This window comes from Canis lupus, chromosome 8 (assembly GCF_003254725.2).
Source record: "Canis lupus dingo isolate Sandy chromosome 8, ASM325472v2, whole genome shotgun sequence".
Lineage (NCBI taxonomy): Eukaryota > Metazoa > Chordata > Mammalia > Carnivora > Canidae > Canis > Canis lupus.
In genome coordinates this window covers 27542806-27563900 of record NC_064250.1, presented here as the reverse complement: position 1 = coordinate 27563900, position 21095 = coordinate 27542806, and the positions used below count along the sequence as shown (strand labels likewise).

At 38.7% G+C, this 21095-nt stretch overlaps 1 long non-coding RNA gene across 1 annotated transcript in view; it reads left to right on the top strand.

Moving 5' to 3' along the window:
• LOC112657173 (uncharacterized) overlaps positions 1–20700 on the top strand; it is a 67181-nt gene extending 46481 nt beyond the window's left edge. The window contains exons 2-3 of the long non-coding RNA XR_004818105.2: positions 15701–15765; positions 20184–20700. This is a non-coding gene — a long non-coding RNA (uncharacterized LOC112657173). The remainder of the gene's footprint in view (positions 1–15700; positions 15766–20183) is intronic.
• The last annotated feature ends 395 nt before the right edge of the window (positions 20701–21095 follow it).

Here is a 21095-nt window from a genome sequence, read left to right as displayed (position 1 = left end):
TCCTTCGTAACAACAGAGATGGACTTAGAGGGTATTATGCTCAGTAAAATAAATCAGACAGAGGAAAAACAAATACCATATGATTTGAATTATATGTTGAATCTAAAAGAGAAAACAAATGAACAAACAAAACAAGCAGAAACAGACCCATAAATAAAGAGAACAAACTGGTGGTTGCCAGAAAGTGTGGGGGAGATGAGCAAAATGAGTGAGCTGAAGGTATAGGCTTCCAGTTATGAAGTGTGTAAATCATAGGGATGAAAAGTACCTCCTACAGGGTATAGTCAGTGGTATTGTAATAGCGTTATATGGTGACAGATGGTAGCTACACTTTGTGAGCATAACATAAAGTATAGAGTTGTAAAGTACAGTGTATACACTATGTTGTATACCTGAAACTAATGTCACATTGTATATCAACTATACTTCAGTTTAAAAAAAAAAAAAGTAGTAGTCATTGAACTCCTACCATGAGCAGGGAGGGCATCCAGGGTTTATTCTGCCCGGGTAATACAAGGGCACACTGAAAAAGAAGATTCCAGAGACAAAATTTAAGTCACTCCTCAGTTATAGCAAGGTAATTCCAAAAATCAATAAACTGTTGTATTATCTAAACTTACTGGCTATGTTGACCATTTTACAATTCAATAGTGTCTTTATTTCAAAGTGTAAAATAATTGAAAGGAGTTTTACTCATTAATATTAGCCATAGTGGCCTTTCAGCAATCTTACCACCTTAAAAGCCATTTAGGTACGCTGATATGTTATCACAGCAGCTCAGCAGCTAGTCAATTAAATCTGAAGAAACCCAGTTAACCAGTAGGCAATTTGGACTGCATAACAATAAACAACTGGTTTTGTTGATTGCTTCCGCTGAATTGATTACATGCCTCAGAGAAATAGTAGAAACACTTCAATTTGTATGACAGCTTTACATTTCTGCTTTCCAGTAATTATAATCTGTTGAGCCAATACTTCCAAAGGAAATACTGTGAAATGTTCTGAATTGGTATCTCATTTGCAATATATTATTATCTTCATTATATTTACCTGAAATAGATAATTAGCAAAACCAAAGTACAGCAGAATAGATAAGCTGAGTATCCCCAGCCAAAGTTCATCTGGAGAAGTTAAATATGCATACAATAACTATTTCTTCATGTGTTAGGAATCAGAAAGTGATATGCATTATTTGCCCACAAATGCAGATGTGCTTCACTCCTAAGTTGCTTGAGACATTGCCTCTTAGCATACCTGCAGAGAGTATAACTTAGTATAAGAAAATGCCAAAGTCACTCATTCTGTGTTTCAAAGACTTAGGGAACCAGCCAGCCAGCCATTTCCTTGTAATGTGTATCTTAATGACTGTCGTGGCCCTGAACTTGGGCTAGCCAAATACCACCTGTAATGAGCATAATTGACTCTGGCTCTAATAGCTATCCCTCTGAATGTACCACTGTACGGGCACCAAGGTCACAATTCCCACAGGCCACCCCCACAATGAGGTACAAATGTGTCTATTTGTGTGAAACTCCAGACTCCTTCAATGGGTAATTTGGCTCAAAGACTCCCTGTTGGCCTGCCTAAACTTCTCTGGGAACTGTACGGCAGTCTGAGACTCGGTACTACCCAACCTCTCCTTCCTCTCTGCTTCCATAGGAGTTGGACCTTTTTTTCCATCTAAAGGGTCTTCCTGCCTAGTTCTGCCCTCCCCTCCTCATCCATCACTTCCATTACCCTCTCATGTGCATCTAACCCCATCTTGGAATCTGCTTCTCAGAGGACCTGAACTCACAAAGACCATGATTTTTATTCTATCACACAAGATAAAATCAGGGTGTTTAAGAATGAATTTTAAGTAATGGGGAAAGAAGGGTGCCTGGGTGGTTCGGTTGGATAAGCATCTGCCTTCGGCTCAGGGTCATGATCAAAGGATCCTGGGATAGAGCCCCAGGTCAGGCTCCCTGCTCAGTGGGTAGTCTGCTTCTCCTTCCCTCTCTGCCCTTCTCCCACCACTCATGCCGGCTCTCAAATAAATAAATAAAATCTTTAAAATAAATGAAATAAGGGGAAAAAGTTGAACCTAGAGTAAAAAAGACAAAAATCTGAAAGTTTACTAGTTTTCTTGTCAGGGTTGCAAATTAACTTTAAAACCAGTTGATATTTTCTGACGTTACTTCCTCTGTATTTGGCATGTCAAAAATATCCACAGCAGCACATTGTTGTGATGAAAAGTGTAGCTTTTCCTGAGATGCATCCTCTCTTATTCAAAGATTGATGCAAAAACAAACAAACAAACAAACAAAAGATTGATGCAAAATATTGAAAACTCTCTTTCATGTGAAAATGTATAGGTTTTGATTAATACATTTTAGATCATCATACTGTTTCTGCCTAAAAGTATTTCCTGTTAGAAAAGTCATTATGAAAAGTTGAGAACTTTATTTATTTGTTTGTTTATATGTAAGCTCTAAGCCCAGAATGAGGCTTGAACTCACAACCCTGAGATCAAGAGTCCCATGTTCTCCTGGCTGAGCCAGCCAGGCAACCTTAGAACATAATTTTTTAAGAATTAAAAATCAGGGGCAGGTGGATGGCTCAGTCAGTTAAGGATCAGACTCTTTGATTTGGCTGAGGTCATGATCTCAGGGTCATGAGAACAAGCTATGCATGGGCCTCCACACTCAGTGCAGAGTCTGCTTGGGATTCTCTCTTTCTCCCTCCCCCTCTGTCCACTGCACTGTCTCTCTCAAATAAATAAGATCTTTTTAAAAATAAATAAAAATAAAAATCACCACCCAGTTTCAGCACCTGAAGGTACATGACAGCCAGGTATCATTTCAGTATGCTTTTGTTCTATCTTTTTTATACATTATATTCATGTCTACCCAAGTAAGATGATACCAAATATAAATTTAGTATCCTGCTTCTCCTGCATGGTATTAAACTTTTTTTTTATAGAATACCCCTAATGTCTACACAGTATTCCATTGTGTGTTATCCTATTATTCCATTATCCTACTATTTACTTAACAATTCCCTCATTGTTGAAATTCAGATAATTTCTAATTTGTTGGCTATTATAAACAGTCTATAATGAATATCTTTGTTCATAAAACTTTAGTCTGCATTTGAAGATTTCCCCCCCCCTTTTACCTAGATCCCTAAAAATACTTCCTGGTTTCCTGATAAGCCTACAGCTGAGAAGAATCAATAGGTTACTCTCTATATCCACACAGAATGTTAGAAGCATACCGTCCAAGCAGTCACAAGACTCATTGTTCCACAAACTACCTTGGTGCCCTAAGCAAGCCTCTTTACCTCTAAGTCTACAGGTATAAAATCATGGAGTCAAATTAGATAATCTCTGTCATTCCAGTCGTGTTCAATATTCCTTAAATATTTGCTCAGTGGACCTAGCTCCTATCCAGTACCATAATTCTTCTTATGCTCTTTAGAGCTGTGTAACACCAAGGAATAGCACTGATAATGGATATAGGGTATTACTATATCACTATTTTTATACCATAGAGAACACTAAACATTATATAGGAATATGGTTGATTCTGTTACCCTCCTCTCTCCAACTCATATAGCTTAGTGCTTTTTATGTGTTTTTAAATTACTTTTGGCTTCTAAGTATTAAGAAGTATATTATAGCTATGTGAACCTGCTAGCCAGCCTTCTAATATTAACCCAAGGCAAAATATTGTTCACTTGTTAGATTATATTAAATTGTCACATTAAAAAAAATTTTTGTGTGTTCTCTGGATTTAAATCTGGCTCGGTCTTAATTTATTTTTAAGACTTATTTGTTAATTTTGGAGACTGAGAAAGAGCTTGAGAGTGGGAGAGGGACAGAGTGAAAGACTCTTCAATCAGACTCCCTGCTGAGCACAGAGCCAGACCTGGGGCTGGTTCCCAGTACCAACACCAAGATCTGGATGCTTACTCACTGAGCCACCCAGGTGCCCTTCAGCTTTTATTTATAAAAGACTGTATTAAAGGACACCTGGGTGGCTCAGTGGGTTAAGTGACCGGCTCTTGATTTCCACTAGGGTCATGATCTCAGGGTTGTGAGATGGAGCTCTGTATCGGGCTGGATGTGGAGACTGCCTAAGATTCTCTCTCCCTCTCCTCCCTAAAAAAACAAACACAAAACAACAAAACAAAACAAAACAAACACATTATATTAAGTGTTTTTCTGTGCATGACTTTGCACTAGGAACTGAATTACAAGGATGTTATTTTTAAGATCAAGGAATTTGTAATGGAAAACCACCATAGTGGGGTGCCTAGGTGGCTCAGTGATTGAGTGTCTGCCTTTGGCTCCGGTTGTGATCCTGGGGTCCTGGGATCGAGCCCCACATCAGGTTCCCTGCCTATGTCTCTGCTTCCCTCTCTGTGTCTCTCATAAACAAATAAATAAAATCTTTAAAGAAAAAAAGGAAAACCACCACAGTGAAGACAAAGAACATCTAAACAACCAGTCTGAATCTCACTGCCTGCCTGGGGCTTAGGGCCTCTCCTGGGGAATCAGAAAAGGAGGGCTCTAAGGGGTTCCAAGTTTGGAGAGGCTGGAGCCATTATTATATTGTACTCCTAAGAGAGAAGATAAAAGAAACAAAATGAGATTCTGGAAGCTTTCAAATGAAGTGGTAAGGCTTGTGTCTACCAAAGAGAGAATATTGCAAGATCTGGGATATAAACCAGGAAGGATATTTTTTTCCTGATAAAAGTAGAAACAGAGACATCTGATGTTGTACAGGTCAAAAGTCAGTCAGATACAAACTCTAACAGAAATGATAATAATTCAGGCAAAACAGGTCTTAACTAACAGCAGGGCAAATAAGTGATGGGAGTTAGCATGGAGAACTAAGGCTAAGCACTCAGACACACTGAAGTGCTTACGTCAGAAAATGCAATTACTTTCAATTGCACTAGACCTAATTAGGTCCCGTTATTGCTTTTAATAACAGCTGCTCTGTATGAAATATAGTGGTTCCGGTTATTTGCTCACCCTTATTGTAAGCCTTACCTGGCTTTGTTACCAGACCCCCAAGACCAGGTCTTGCCATAGAAATGAACACTGAACACGAGACAAAGGATTTTGGGTTTATTAGAGATAACTTGTATATAAGGGAGCTGATTAGAAAGAGGAATGTCACTCCCTGAACAGGGAGCTTGGGAGGCTTATAAAGATGCTTTTCCAGAGGGTGAGGAACTGTGAGTGGGGAAGTGTCCTTCAGTCCCATGGTCATTATCTTGTGACTGTTACTTTTTAATAATAGTCTTGGACACAAGACAGTCACAGGATGCCTTTCTTTGTGGTCGATGTTCTTTAGGGCCCTGGAAAACAGAAATACCTTGTGCAAGCAGGCTTTAAACTGTTACTTCTTATTTTGCTCAGACAACCATTGTTCCCCTGGCGGTTGTTATCTGTCATTTGTTCTGTTTCCCAGAAGGAGGTATTTAAGCCTATGGAAACTTTTAACCCTTGTCTCAGACCAGCAGCTTTACAGGAGTTAAGTTCCCTCTTGCTTTCCCTCTACTGTCTCAGCTCTGCTGTCAAGGACTTTCCACGGGGCTTGGGTAGTATTTGTAGGAAAAATTTGCATCCTCCCTGAATGTACTTGAGGTAGAGAGTGAAATGTACAATTTTGAGAATACCAATATTATCAAGAATCAGCTAATGCTAACCTAGGATATGTTTTCCAAGTGAGGATATTTTAATAGGTTAACTGGTTCCTAATGTACTCTGCTACCCAGATATGAATTTTAGGAACTTGAAATTCTAGCACAGAAGAGCTTTAGCTTGTGCTCCCCTAAAAGCAAAATGTGAGACAAGAACTGGGGTGTGGTAGTTGAACTGGGAGGTGTTTCCAGGGAGCAAGAGTGAGGCTACTGAGATAGGGAGACAGAACAGGAGAGAGAATAAAACATGGTGACTTTCTGAGCAAAAAAAGAGGCCAAAACAGGGAGACTTTTTACTGCTGTGGACATCAGGGACTCACTCCCACTGCAGACCCTCAAAGAAACTATGGAGAATGTGTCTCATAATTAGCCCACTGAAAGACAGGGAGGCGGGGTGATTCACTCCCTAACTTCTTCCTCGTTCATTGAAGTTTATCCCCTCAGGCATTAATTTCCCCCCCAACACACACACACCTCTGAATCACCTCTTTGTGAACCAAAAAGACTTTGGAGGAAGTCCTAAGGCAAAAAGCAGAGAGATCCCCTGGCACATGCTTGAGGTAAGACATTGGCCATGTACAGGGACTGTTCACTGACCAGCTCCCATGTCCCATCCTGAGTTCTGAGGGTGGAGGGCTGTGGTCCTCATACTTACCCTCATAAATACTAGAGCAACTATGGAAGTCAGTGCTTCCCCCCTCTACCTAACCCTCATGCCAGTCTTCCACTAGTGAGATTCTTAGCAGTTATGAGGAAAAGCTCACCAGAGGTTCTTTCCATTCCACATACCACTGTAAGAGTGGGGTCCTTGTTTTCATCTCACCAGTTTCAGTGTCCCATCCTGAGGGTTTGCTTTATCTAGCACTTCCATTCCCAGCTGTTTTACCTTGGGTTCCCCTAAATCCACAAGCCAATTGAGCAAACTTCCACAGCTTCTGAGAAAGCACTAAGAAAAGCAGAGAGATACCTTGCACACACTTGAGGTAGGATGTTGTCAGAATGCATGGAATGGTTCAAATGATTACGAAATCAGGTGGGCCAGGAGTGTGGCTCAGGGCACTTCAACTGTCTGCTACAAGATGTTAGTGAACTACAGGGAACTCAGGAAAACTGACCAACATTTTAGAACCTTGGATAATCAACCCATTCCCAGAACTATCAAATCAAGAATAGACATCAAATTCATTAAAATAACTTCTTTAGTCAAAACCTGAGGTATGCCAGTGAAGCAATCACTTTTCTCTCTGTAGCATTGTAGCTGTTCTCTCTTTATATCTCAGGTCGAATTTGTAGGTATTCAGAATGTTTTGAAAGTTATCTAGGTAAGTTTGTGGGACCAGATGAATTGGTACACCATCTTGCCTCCTCTCCTGTTGAACCATCTGAGGTATGCCATTGATTTAAAGCTAAGACCCATGAAGAAAAGTGTTTTACTTTCCTAGGGACTGGAAAACAAAACAGTAAAACAAAAATAAACAAAAACACCTGAGAGACCCAGCTCAGACATTTTAGAAAAAAACCAGAAAGAGGGGACAATGATTGTCCCATCTGAGTGGGATGAAAAAGAACAGGAAGTGACTGGGAGATACCAGGCAACATTTTACTTCTGAGGTACACGAATGAAGTCAGGAAGTTATATATTTAAGATTGTATATTTAAGGAGTCTATATATTTAAGACTATGTCAGATATAGTTTTACCCTGAAGGCCCTGCCATTATAGCAGAAGCACCTTTTGTGATACAGTGCATGGGAAGTCCTGCACAGAGGGGCAAAACTTTATTCAAAGTAGGGAAGGCCTTGCTCTCTCACGCCCAGCAAACCTCAGGTAGGAGCAGCAGAAAGTTGTGCAAGAAAAGCAGCACCATCTGTCTAAGGAACTGTCTACCTGGGACTCAATGTAGGGTTGTTTGCTTTACACATAACTGGAAAAGAAATAGCTTCCAGCTGGCTTCAGCTATATGTTAGGATAAGATACGTATTAGAATTGCCTTACTGCTGTAACAACCCAAAATCTCAATGGCTTACACCCACACAAAAGGCTTAATTCTTGCTCATCTCATAATGTTGTCAAGTTAGCAGGGCTCAGGGGCCCAGGCTTCTTTCATATTGTGGCTCATCTCTCCCCTAGAGCCTTGGAACCTCCATCCATCCCAAGTGCAGAGGGAGAGAGAGAGAATGATGAGGGATGGTGAAGGACCACCTGGGAGGTGGAGACCTGGTGGCCTACATGATTTCTATTTGCAATCTTTTACCCAGAACTAGTCACACCAGTCCCACCTAGATACTGGAGTCTGGGAAAAGTAGTCTTCCTGTGAGCCCAGGAAGGAAATAAAAGAGTTCGGTGAATACAGAGAGAGCTGTGTCACAAGCTGTATTTTATATATAATAGCACTAAATTATGTCTGCCAGAGAAAAGATTATCACTGACATAATCCTAAAAACTTAATTCTTTACACATTTCAAATTTTGGTTAAGAAATTACTTAAATTGATGCTCTTATCATTTCTCCCTGATAGCTGAATAGAACTTATTTTCTGAACTTTGCTCCCTAAGCTCTGTCAAGTTTCTGCCCAAATGCCACTTCTTAATGAGGCCTATCCTGAGCATCCCACTTAAAAATTGCAACCCATCCATTTCATCTTATCACTCTAACTCTGCCCTATTTTTCCCCAAGACATGTATCATAATATCACTTAATACATTATTTATTATATTTCTTTTTTATGGAATACCTTCCCTCCTTGAAATTTAAGTGCTAATAGAGCAGATGCTTTTATCTGATTAATCACCGAGGTATCCTGTGGCTTGCAACTATTCTTGGCACATAGTAGGCATAATGAATGAACAAATTAACAGGGAGCCTCAAGCATTCATCAAGAAGGAACCCAGAAACAGATCTGTACACCCATGTTCATGGTAGCATTATTCATGATAGCCAAAAGGGAGAAACAACCCAAATGTCCATGGAGGGATGAATGGATAAACAAAATGTGGTATACACATACAATGGAATATTATTCAGCCTTAACAAGGAAAGTGTTCACCAATTCCACTTCCAGATATATATCCAAAAGAACTGAAAGCAGGGTCTTGAAGAAATATCTGCATATCCATGTTCATAGCTGCACCATTCACAATAGCCAAGAGGTGAAAGCAATCCACTGGCCATTGACTAATGAATGGGTAAGCATATGTATATACATACAATGGGGTATTATTCAGCCTTAAACAAAAAAGAAGGAAATCCTTTTTCATGCTATAGTTTGTGGATGAACCTTGAGAACATTATGCTAAGTGAAATAAGCCTCTTTCTGGGTTCTCCCCCTTCCTTCTGGAACCATCTCAGAAGGAGTGAACTTGATTGATAAATATATGGACAAAGAGTTCAATCAAAACCTGGAGTGATGCCTGGGTGGCTCAGCAGTTAAGCATCTGCCTTTGGCTCAGGGCGTGATCCCAGGGTCCTGGGATGGAGTCCCACATCAAGCTCCCTGCATGGAGCCTGCTTCTCCCTCTGCCTGTGTCTCTGCCTCTCTATCTCTCCATAGCTCTCATGAATAAATAACAAAATCTTTTTAAAAAAATCAGAACCTGGAGTTTAGCATTACGGATCACATTGACCTATATGATGATGTGTTGACGGCCACCTCATAGCCCTCAGATGACAGGATAGCAGCACGGAGTCACCTCCTCCTGTTTGCCGGGAGCCAGCTCCAAGCTCAGCAACAAGACCCCTGTGGTTCTGCATGCCTACAATGGTCTATAAAATAGATGAGGTAGGTGGCAACTTCTCCTGCTGGACCACAGACCAGCAGCAGATTTGGGTAGGAATCTATAATGTGGTAGAGTTGAAATTTGCAGAGAATGGAGCAAATGGCCAATCCAAAGGGTATACTGAGGTGGTAAAAGCTTCTGAAAACTGTTTACAAATCATTGGAACTCCTACAGGAAAAATTCTTAATGTAGAAAAAGTGGACCAGAGGCCAGGCACGTGTTAGAACCCATCACAGTTTGAGGCATAGTCTCAAAAATGTGTGTCTGTGTCTCAAGACAGGGGATATCCCCATGGAACCACTTCTGAGATACTAGTGATTCTGCTGGTAGATGGACCATACCCTCAGCACCTTGGACCTTTATCTACCTGGAAGGTAGGCCCTACATGTGCCACCACACTTCAATTGCCCTCCTTCAGCCCTTCACCTGTTGGATCTATCCCCACCCCTAGTTCCATCCTCACCACCTCTCTCCTCAACCTTTGGAGTCCCTCCTTTTATGCATCCACTCTAAGCATATCATATCTTTTTAAAATGCAGAGATAATCAAGTGAAGTGATAGTCTAAGGGAAAATATATCTAGAATGTGGGAGAAACCATTTACCTGGAGAATTTTTTTTCTTCCAATTTTTTGTTTTGTTTTTACTCAAATGATACAATTTTCAGTTTTAATTCCTGATGGCAAACAGGAAAAAAAAGGGAGGCCTTGTTCCCCGTGTTGTCAGTGATTTGTCTTTCTGATAAGTTGAAAACTGTGTAATAAACTCGATGATGCTGTCAATCTTTTATACAGTTTTTCCTTTTCCAACAAAATATTTTAAAATAATTAATACGGTTGTGAGCTGCTTAAAAACTAAAAACAAAAACACAAATATTATATGCTTCCCCTTATTGAAGCAGCTAAAGTAGTCAAATTCATAGAAACAGAAATGGAATGGTAGTTAACAGGGACTAGGGGAGAGGGATATGAGGAGTTAGGGTTTAATGGGCACAGAGTTTCAGTTTGAGAAGATGAAAAAGCTCTTCACTGGCTTGACTCCCACTAAGTATGGACATGGTTCAGGAGTGTGCAAGTTTAGTTCATTTCAACAGGATACTGGTCACTGTGCCCAATATTCATATATGATGTATGACCTTACATTATGCATTTCTGTATGTTTTATAAAGTGTCCTGTGATTGTGACAGGAAACTGAAAGTGGACCAAGCATTTCTTTGAAGCACTTTGAGTGCTGCCACTAGCCACACTGAATAATATAAACTTAAATATCCATAATTCCCATAGTAAAACTCAGAGAAAGGGATAGAAAAACAGAAAAGAGAAAAAGATCTCCTTTATAGGAAAATAATATATATAGGGGAAATAATAAATATAGAAGAAATGGTTTAATGAGAAATCACCATTTTGCAATCCTTATTTAATAATTGATTCAAGGATAAATAGAGGATGCTAAAACCATTCAGTGAAAGTTTGTTGGAGAAAAAATAATGTTATTCAAATTATCACCCCACAGACTCTTTTTTAATTAAAAAGGGAAAAGATGTTTACAATGAAGATATCTGACAGACACACCTTAAGTTATCAGACTTTCTCGGTAATAACAGAAAAATTGGCATACTACACCTCTTTCTCATAAGCTATAAAAGAAACTATACAGATTCATCTATGTAGTATTCTTTTTTTTATTTTTTAAGATTTTATTTATTTATTCATGAGCAACATAGCAGAGAGGAGAGAGAGAAAGAGTCAAAGACACAGGCAGAGGGAAAAGCCAGCTCCATGCAGGGAGCCTGACGTGGGACTCGATCCCAGGTCTCCAGGATCAGGCCCTGGGCTGAAGGCGGTGCTAAACCCCTGAGCCACCTGGGCTTCCCATCTATGTAGTATTCTTGCCAAAATGTTTAACTTGAATCTAATCATAGGACCAACACAGAACTGTGGTATATTCTACAAGACAACAGCTCAGACTTCAAAATGTCAATGTCAGAAAAGGAAAAAGAAAAGGTGGAGGGAAACTATTCTGTGTTAAAGAAGACTAAAGAGACATAACAGTAATACAGTATGCAGAAATCTGGATTTCATCTTGAATTTTAAAAATAAATGTAAATGCCATTGGCAGGGGGAGTTGAAACTTGAATATGGACTGTATGTTAGATGATATTATCAAGTCAATGTAAAATTTTTGTAAATGATAACATAGGTGGAATGTCACTAAGAGTGTCAAGATATTTGCAACTTATTTTAAAATGATTAATAAGGTATATATTTTTATGTGTTATATGTAGCGTATAAAAGTTATATACATATATAAGTATAAATAGAGACAGAGAATAGAAATAATGACCAACTTCATAACAGTAAGCATCTCTAGTGCCCAAACTGTGGTCTTGAAGTAACATTTTTCACTAAAACTAGAGTTTCTAGAAAAAAAAATGGCTGATTCCAGGTGTGTGACAGAAAATGACAAAAAAACGCCTGGAATATCTTGTCTACCAAATACTGAGGAAATTATCAGACTGCTAGGGTTGCCACAAAAAAGTTCAGGAGACAACATAAGGAGATTTTCCTGGTCAAAGGTGGAACAAGTGGAACTTCAATCATGATACTAGTAATTTTGATGGATTGAAACAAATTAAATATATTTAAATCTATGAGGCCATAATCATATTTATATATGTGTGTGCATATATATAATATATGTGTACACATACGTTTTTATGTAACTATATATATATATATATATATATATATATATACACATAAAGAATTGATCACCTTCGGGATGTGATAGGAATAAATTCATTATCTTGAAAGATGATTTACATAAAAACAAAGAGGGGTGCCTGGGTGGCTCAGTCTATTGAGCATCCAACTCATCATTTCAACTCAGATCATGACCTCATAGATCCTGGGATTGTACCCCCAGTGGGCTCTGTGCTCAGTGGGGAGTCTGTTTGAGATTCTCTCCCTCTGCCCCACTCACTATCTTTCTCTCTCCCTCTCTCTTAAATAAATAAATCTTTAAAAATAAATAAGTAAAAACAAAGAATCAAGGATCTATCCTCCTTTCCTATATGAACTATACTACTGGGTAGCCAAATGATAGATTAGAGGAGGTATCTCTTTATTAGTAATATTTAACAAATGAAATAGAAATTATTAGAATTAGAATATGTCCATTTTGTAAACGAATGAACTACTAGATATAGGCAGTAATCGTCAGTGGCTGTTAACATTCTGAGGGAGGCAACCAGATGTGCCTCCTATAGAACTGCCCAACACCTCCTATGCTCTTGCTTAAAGGATCATCAAACGAGAGACTGACCCAGTCCCTGGGTCCAGCTGCCAATTCTCAGGAAATAGCGAGGACAGAGAAACATGTTGAACTGTACCATAAGTTTGTAATAAGCAAAATTAGGTCAAAGGACCCAAATAAAAGGTAAGAAAAAGACAGCGATGATTAGGTTAACACTTAAAAGACATCTTTTTTTAATGGGCAAGGCTAACTTACAATTTCCAGAGACACTTTATCACTAAAGGATGGAACTATCTGCAAAGCAACAATTACTATAAAAGTAAATGGGGAAGACAGTGTTCATCATTAGGATAAGTCTTGTGGAAAGAGACTTTTGAAGTGAAAGGCCAAGTTTTATATTTTGGCCTGATTGTAGTTACAAAGGTGTTCGTGTTTATAAAAATTCATTGCCATGTATCTGCTCTGTGCAGTTTCTATATATTTTACATTCCAAAAAAATATTTTAAGAGAGAAACATACTTAGGAGACACAATAACATAATATGTAGACCTTGTTTGGATCCTGATTTGAACAAACCAATTAAAAAATATGTATGACATAATCAGGAAAATTAGAACATTGACTAGATCTTTGATGACATTTAGGATTAACTTTTAATTATAGGTGTGGTAATACTATTGTGTGTTTTAGGAAAAAAGTCATTATTTAAAAATACACACTGAAATATTTTAGATAATGTTTGAGATTTAATCCATTGGCAGTAGAAATGGCAGGTAGAGGTATAAATGAAACTAATTGACCAGTGTTGCTAAATGGTGAGATTGGTTTCAGAGTACACAGGGGTTCATTATATTATTATTATTCCTTCAACTTTTTACAATTAATTAATTTTTAAAAATATTTTATCTTATCTATTTGATAAAGAAAGTGTGAGCACGAATAAGGGGAGGAGCAGAGGGAGAGGAAGAAGCATAGTCCCCGCTGATCAGGGAGCCCCGTATGGCACATGATCCCAGATCCCAAGACCTGGGATCATGACCTGAGCCAAAGGCAGATGCTTAACGAACTGAACCATTCAGGCACCCCTTCCTTCAACTTTTGTAGGTATTTGAAATTTTCCATAACAAAAAATTTCTTTTATTGTCGTGATTTGGATGAGTATTTCATAAGCAAATGAAACATGGGCCCATAAGATCTGTATATCAACTACATGAGCAGCTTCCCCTCTTTTCAATTAACTGTTCTGAAAATTCTGTCTATATGGAATGATTATTTAAGTAAACCAAAACTTCAGAGCCAGGTAAATCCCAGAGATCATAATGCTTCTTTCAGACCAATCTGACAAAATAAAACATATTTTAACTTCTCTCTGGAGGTTTGGAGACCATGAAGCACATGCTAAATTGCAGTAAATGTACTGTCTGGGAGCTGATGCCCAGATTGGTGCAGCTTATAGGACAGAACCTTCCATATTCTGCAGAGTTTCAGGCCCAGACCCAAAAGCTGTCTTTGAAACACCTCCCACACTTGTTGAACAGCTGCTCAATCTCAAGTTAGCACCCAAAGGAAAACATAATAATATGGGTTGTTTTTTAAGGCCTCAATGCCTCAATTTTATCATGCTGGCATCAGCACCATATGCCTACTGGTGTGGCAAATTGAGAAGAAAATGTTTCTATGACCATGCTGCTGATTTTAAAAATAACATATCTAATGAGCCAGCTGTGATTAGACAAAAAAATTAATAATCATTTCTGCATTTTATTTCATACTAAACAGTTCTCAAATATTACTCCCCTCTTTACTAAACTCTCATACAGATACCATACAGATGGTCCATTTGATGGGTTCTATTTTAAACCAGCCACCAGGAGGATCATTGTTTTTATCAAGAGATAGGAAAAAATAGTTTATCCCAGGTCAAATGGGCAGAACTAAAAATAAAGTAAGATTTTGACAAAATGACATATGTTTTATAGGGCAATATTGTCAGTTCATGGAGATACAATACTCTATCCCCCTGGAACTTCCAATACAGGAAATAAGGATTGACTTGAGTGCTAAACCATGCAATCAATATATAGTGATCAGAGCTGACAGTGCACATCTGCTTAGAGACCAAGCAGCTGTCAGGTCAGCAGGACTGGGCCATGAAAGAATGAATATATTGTGGTGCCTAAAGAATGTATTATCCAAAGCCATGTGGGAGGTGGTCACAGAAATATAGAAAAGCAAGTATCACTAAGGCAAATGTTGGCTGTGTGTGTCTAAACACTGTCCAGAGGACAGAGAACCTTAACCAGTGACTGCATTCCCATTCCTGTGAACTAAATGCATCAGACTATGGAGACTCAAGGCAGAGGTCACACCCACCTAACCTGGCTCCCAGATTGATTATCTGGATCCTGTAGGTTTTCTTTTTGATATTCAAACTAACTAGAAACTTTTTTTTTTTTTTTTTAAGATTTTAAGATTCAGGGTACTTGGGTGGTTCAGTCAGTTAAGCATCTGCCTTGAGCTCAGGTCATGATCTCAGGGTCCTGGGATTGAGCCCCATATGGGGCTCCCTGCTCAGTAGGGAGTCTGCTTCTTCCTCTCCCTCTGCTGCTCCACCTGCTTGTGCGTGCCACACACACACACACACACACACACACAGTCAAATAAAATCTTAAAAGATTTTGTGGTAAGATTCTCCATTTATTGCTTTTCTTGAAAAAGCCCACATTTTCATGTGGCAAAAATCTGCTTGAACTGGGTAAAAGCTGTCACCTTCACTCCCCAATCAGTTACCTTCACTCAGCTCTCTTAACCTGCCTGGACCCCAAAGGCATCTCTGTTGACCACCCACCACCCCTGCCCCCTGCTGAATACCATCAGCTGATCTATTGCTCTCACTTCCTGCATTTTAATGAGAATGTATGTGCTCATCATACAATCTTCTGGTTCCACATGACTTCTCCATTTGGTCTTTTTATAGGGAGTGAAGGAGCTGATCATGGTGATGTGAGGACTCCTGCATATGTGACAGTTTTATATTTCATGGTAAAGTGTGACATTTTGATTTTACATATCAGTACCAGTAAGTCAGCCCTAAAGAGGTGGATCCACTCTTGGTATAACAACCCCCAGTGTCAGTCTTCAAGGCTGAGGATTGAAATACCACTGCTGCTAAAATCACAGTGGTGTGCACCCTCACTCAATGGTGTGAGATTGAACTACCTAATGTCACCATATGGAATCCAAAGAGGACATTGTTCAATTTTCATTTTATATTTAGAAAGTACTTCATGGTCTGATTTTATTTTGTAAATCACACATGCTCACATTATACTTTTGTGTATAGCTGTGTGTGTGTGTGTGTGTGAGAGAGAGAGAGAGAGAGAGAGAGAGAGAGAGAAAGTGTGTGAAATCTGAAAATAGGAGTTAGGGTAGTGGAAGAGCAATCAAAATAAAAGTTTGGGTTCAAAAATAAAATGATCTTTGCTTTCCTAGCACTTCTTGCAGCATACTCGATGTACATTTTGGTTGCTTTATCCTTTCTATTAGTATCATGTTTCATGGTTCTTTATTAATTGTGAAAGAATTCTTGCTTTTTCTAACTCTCAAACCTTATCTTCTCTACTTTGTTAATGTCATTGCCTCTGCAGTCACCCACTAGCCTCCTTTATTTTATAATTTAGAAAATGTCCACCTACATATTGTACCTCAATTGTGTCATCTGCCAAAAGGCAAGATGATTGGGAAAGAAAATCTTAAAAACACTTCCTACACTTTCACACATTGCAGAGGCTTTACATCACAGGCATTTGGGAGCCCCACTGTGTCTGGGAGAACTTTAGAATGATTCATGCAGGAAACAACTTGGGGGAAAATGAACTCTGAAAGATTTTCTTTAGCATGAGCATTGCAATGTTGCCTCATGGAAGAACTCTGAAATGTTTTAAGATCCTCCAACTCTTTCCACATTTCAGTCATAAACATAGACATCTCATTCATTCATTCAAAAAGTGGGCATCAAGCATCTACTATGTGCAAGTGACCAAAGACACACCTAAAGTCAATAGAAAGCAGTTTTCCTAAACTGGGTCTCAATGATCATAATGATGACAGTAATAAAACAGACAAGGACATTTTCTTGTCTTTGCAGCCAGCCACATGAGGTGAATTCAGTTGTTTTGTTTTCTGCATTATAAGATAGGACTATATGGCAACTTGTAAGAATTTCCAGGAAGTGTCACATAGATCTATCCTTATGATTTGTGTTTTCCTCCTATAAGGAGGTGTCTTTGGACATCAAATTAGAGTTCACTACAAATTGCAGCCTGAAAGCTGGCAACTACTTAAGGAATATTTCTCAGTATTGCTTCCAAGTAATTTTAAAAACATATCAGAATGTCAGAAACTCATTTTCTATCTCTGTCCTCCTCCCTAAATTGTTTCTATGTCAGCATCACTTGTGGTTGAAGCATCTTACAGTGAACAATGAATATGTGGCATACTGAGAAATCATAAATAAATCTCTTAAATTATGTTTTTGAAATCACATGCATTTGATTGGTAAGGCAGTCACACATAAAAGTATCCTGAGAAGCTCCTCAGTTTCATTTCTACAAAATAATACTTCCAAGACTGACATTTCAATAATTAAAATCAATCTTCGATGACAGAAAGAAGTATTTGGGTCAACTTTTTACCTGGGTTACAAACTAAGTTTATTTTAAATCTTGCTTTCTAAGAATCAAAGAGAATGACAGCAGAACATTAAAACGACCCCATTTTTGAAGGACTAAATATTGATCTTTTAATTATAAAATCGACAGTCTAGCTCCAACAACTCAAATAGGGCACCTGGCATTGACCTGGGAGTGGGTTTTATCCCATAAAGGTGTTATGTCTTACCTCTAATGAGTAATTAGACTTTAGTTAGAGATAGGAACATCAGAGATATATTTTAATGGAAACATTATTATAAATAAGATCCACTTTACTAAAAACTTGTTTCTTCTCCTGTGGACTCTTGACAACAAGTCGAGGAACTTAAAAACTTGACAAACAGTGTTATGGAAGCCATGTGTGTATTGTGGCGATTGTGTCGTGTTAAGTGTTAACTTTTAAATGACAGCTGTACTATTTTATCATAGTAACAAAATTATGACTTTGTGAGTTCCATGTGAGAAACATGTAATTAATTTTAAAACTGCCCAGCAATCTACAGGTAGGCTTAGAGATATGACAGCCAATAAAGACATTCGTTGGCCTCACAGGGGTAGGTTTGATATGGTATTTTATAATAGAAGGTGAAAAATATCGAGCCAAATACCAAGTACCATGCATTCTGTAAGTAACCACAGAATGACCTTCCAGGAGATAACATACATATTTACCTGTACTACCCAAAGCTACTACCAAGCTGTTCTAAACTTGAAGGACAAGGCAAATGAGTCACTTGCCTGGTATTTCTTTTTCTTTTTTTTTTTTTAGACTTATTTATTTATTCATGAGAGACACAGAAAGAGAGGCAGAGACATAGGCAGAGGGAGAGAAGCAGGCTCCCTGTGGGGAGCCTGATGCAGGGCTTGATCTCAGAACCCAACGCCCTAAGCTAAAGGCAGATGTTCAACCTGAACATCTGGGTAGCTGAGCTACCCATGCGTCCCTTCCCTGGTATTTTTTTTGCAAAGCAAGGACTGCAGTGAATCTATTCCACTCCAGAACCTCACACTCTGTAGTTAACTACTTAGGGTCTGTGTGGCCTTGGACAGTTTCCATAACCCGAGTCTACAATTTTTATCTATAAAATTAACCATTGTAATCTATAAAAACAGAATAGAAATGCCTATCTCACAACAACTGAATGTTGTTCAAAAGGTCCAATGAGGCAATGTGCTTTAGCAGTGTGTCTGATGAATGGTAAGTGCTCAGTAAATGAGAGGACTTTGTATTACCTTCCCCACTGAGGGAAGCAATGAGCTGCTCTGCTTTGCCTCTCTTCCTCATGCATGTGAGGTGCCCACCACAGCGGAAATGCAGCAGTTTCTTCTGGGTTCTTCCTAGGGTAAGGAAGTTGTACATCAACAACATAAAGTAAGCGAGTCCCTCTGGCACTGGTAGATGCCCAAAAAGGGAGGCAGTTTTCTGGAGGAGGCACTGCTTGGGAGAAAATGTGTGTATCCACTTCTGTGAAGTGGAGGCCAACCACTCTCCTGTAATTGAGAATGAATACCACATGTGCACACAGAAAACAGGTGAAATCATTTTTCTCATGAATGGAATTAAACTTTTCCCCCATGAGGATTTCTCAACTCAAGTCATTGTTTAAATACCACCTGCTCAAGGAGGGCCCCTCTGACGATCATGTTGAAAATAGGTCCCCATGTCAATTCTCCTTCCTTAATGTTTCCTTATTCCTTAACCCTGTTAATTTAATGGAATATGTTGTTTCCAAATTTATTATGTCTACTGATTATTGCCTGTCTCTTCCAGCTAGGATGTAATCTTTTGGGGGACAGGAATCTGTGTTACCTAAACAGTTGATAATTTTTTAAGTGAACAAATAAATACATAGATTTATTCACATCTGCTTGTATAGGCACACAGAAATTCAAGAAACTTCCTGAGAAAATAATAACAGTTGTTACTAGGGCAAGGAAAGTGAGAGAGAGAGTCTGGATGAACTGGGGGGTGGGGGTGGGAGGGAGATTTCAATTTTTGATTTTTGAGCCATGTGAATTTTTAATATGTGTGTGTATTTCAAGAAATCACTGTTTCTGAAGTCACCTGCCATCTCTGATAGGCCTGACTTCCATCTCTCAAAAGAGATCTCTCTTCCTGTTTTTCTCTTGGGCCCCTTTAATTTCTCTGTAAAGTTTCAAAATAGCAAATTTTCCCCACTACATGTACATTGGTATCTGTACATATCCTTTCTGTATAAGTGAATCTTGTAAGAAAAGTATAAAATTGAACTTCAATTTCAAAACAAAGCTATCCTACTCAAATATGGAATGTAACCAAGTCTTTAATAAAAGCGTCTCGTTAAACAGGAACAACAAAAAGTTGATTTCAAAGAGGAAGGCCAATTAGGAAGAGTGATGGCAGGATGCCTGGGTGGCTCAGTGGTTGAGCATCTGCCTTTGGCTCAGAGTGTGATCCCAGGGTCTCAGGATCAAGTTCCTCATTGGGCTTCCCATGGGGAGCCTGTTCTCCCTCTGCCTGTGTCTCTGCCTCATTCTGTCTTTCATGAATAAATAAATAAAATCTTAAAAAAAAAAAAAAGAGTGACAGTGATCTTAGAGGGTTTGATAAACTGATGGTTCATGCTGGCAACTGCTTTGTCTGGCATTAGCCCTCTCTCCCAGAGGTCACATATCAGAAGGTCCATTGTGTAGCACCACATGGTGGGAACACGTGCTCTGGGATTTTCCCTGCTGAGCATTTCCCTGAGGCCTGATATTTGCTTCCAGGCTGTAACCTCCACCATCCTAATAGAAGGAAGGACTCCCTGGTATTAAGCCATCTGAGGGGAATGCCTCAGAGAGAATGAGAGAACACAAACAAGCAGATCTGCAATGTGGTGTGAAGAAAACAGAAGAGGCACGTGAGTTGGGATATGTTAAACATTATGAATTCATTTACACAGTCACCAGCAGAAGCCAAGTGATCTAAAATCAAGACAAAGCCAGGAACCTTGCCTTCACATCGCCAGTGTGTGGAACATACAGAAAAGCTTAAAATATAGATGCTTTCTTCTTTCCCTCCAGCCTTTTTTTCACCTCCCCTCCCACATTTTCCAGCCAGTTAGAGGCAAGTGAATTATTATTCTGGCCAAATTCTTCTAGGAAGGAAAGAGTAAACTCAATCTATCTTCACTTCTCTCCTCTGACAAAGTAGGTAAGACAGTGTTGATATCAGTCCTTTAACTCACTGGATTTTGTTCACAGGCATTTAATGAGTATTCGTTAATACACTGTGATAAGCAATGCAAAATTATGAAGCATAGCAAAGTGATAAAGGCCATGAATTATAAATCTCTAAACCCTTATGCAGAAAACTAATTTCTTCTTACTGCATTAAGATCTGACTATCCCTAGATCCAGTGCCTTTTGTGTACATCTATGAATTTTAATTAAGTAAATAATTAAAATCTGAAGAAAGGAGTCATTTCTAAAATTTTATTTATTTATTTTTAGGTGAAGTATAGTTGACTAGGTGACGTACAATGGTCAGTTCCATGTGTAACATAGTGATTCCACATTTATATACATTACAATATGCTTCAATATGAAGATAAGTATAGTTATTATTTATCACCCTACAAAGTTGTTACCATATTATTGACTATTTTTCCTATGCTGTACTTTACATCCTATGACTTA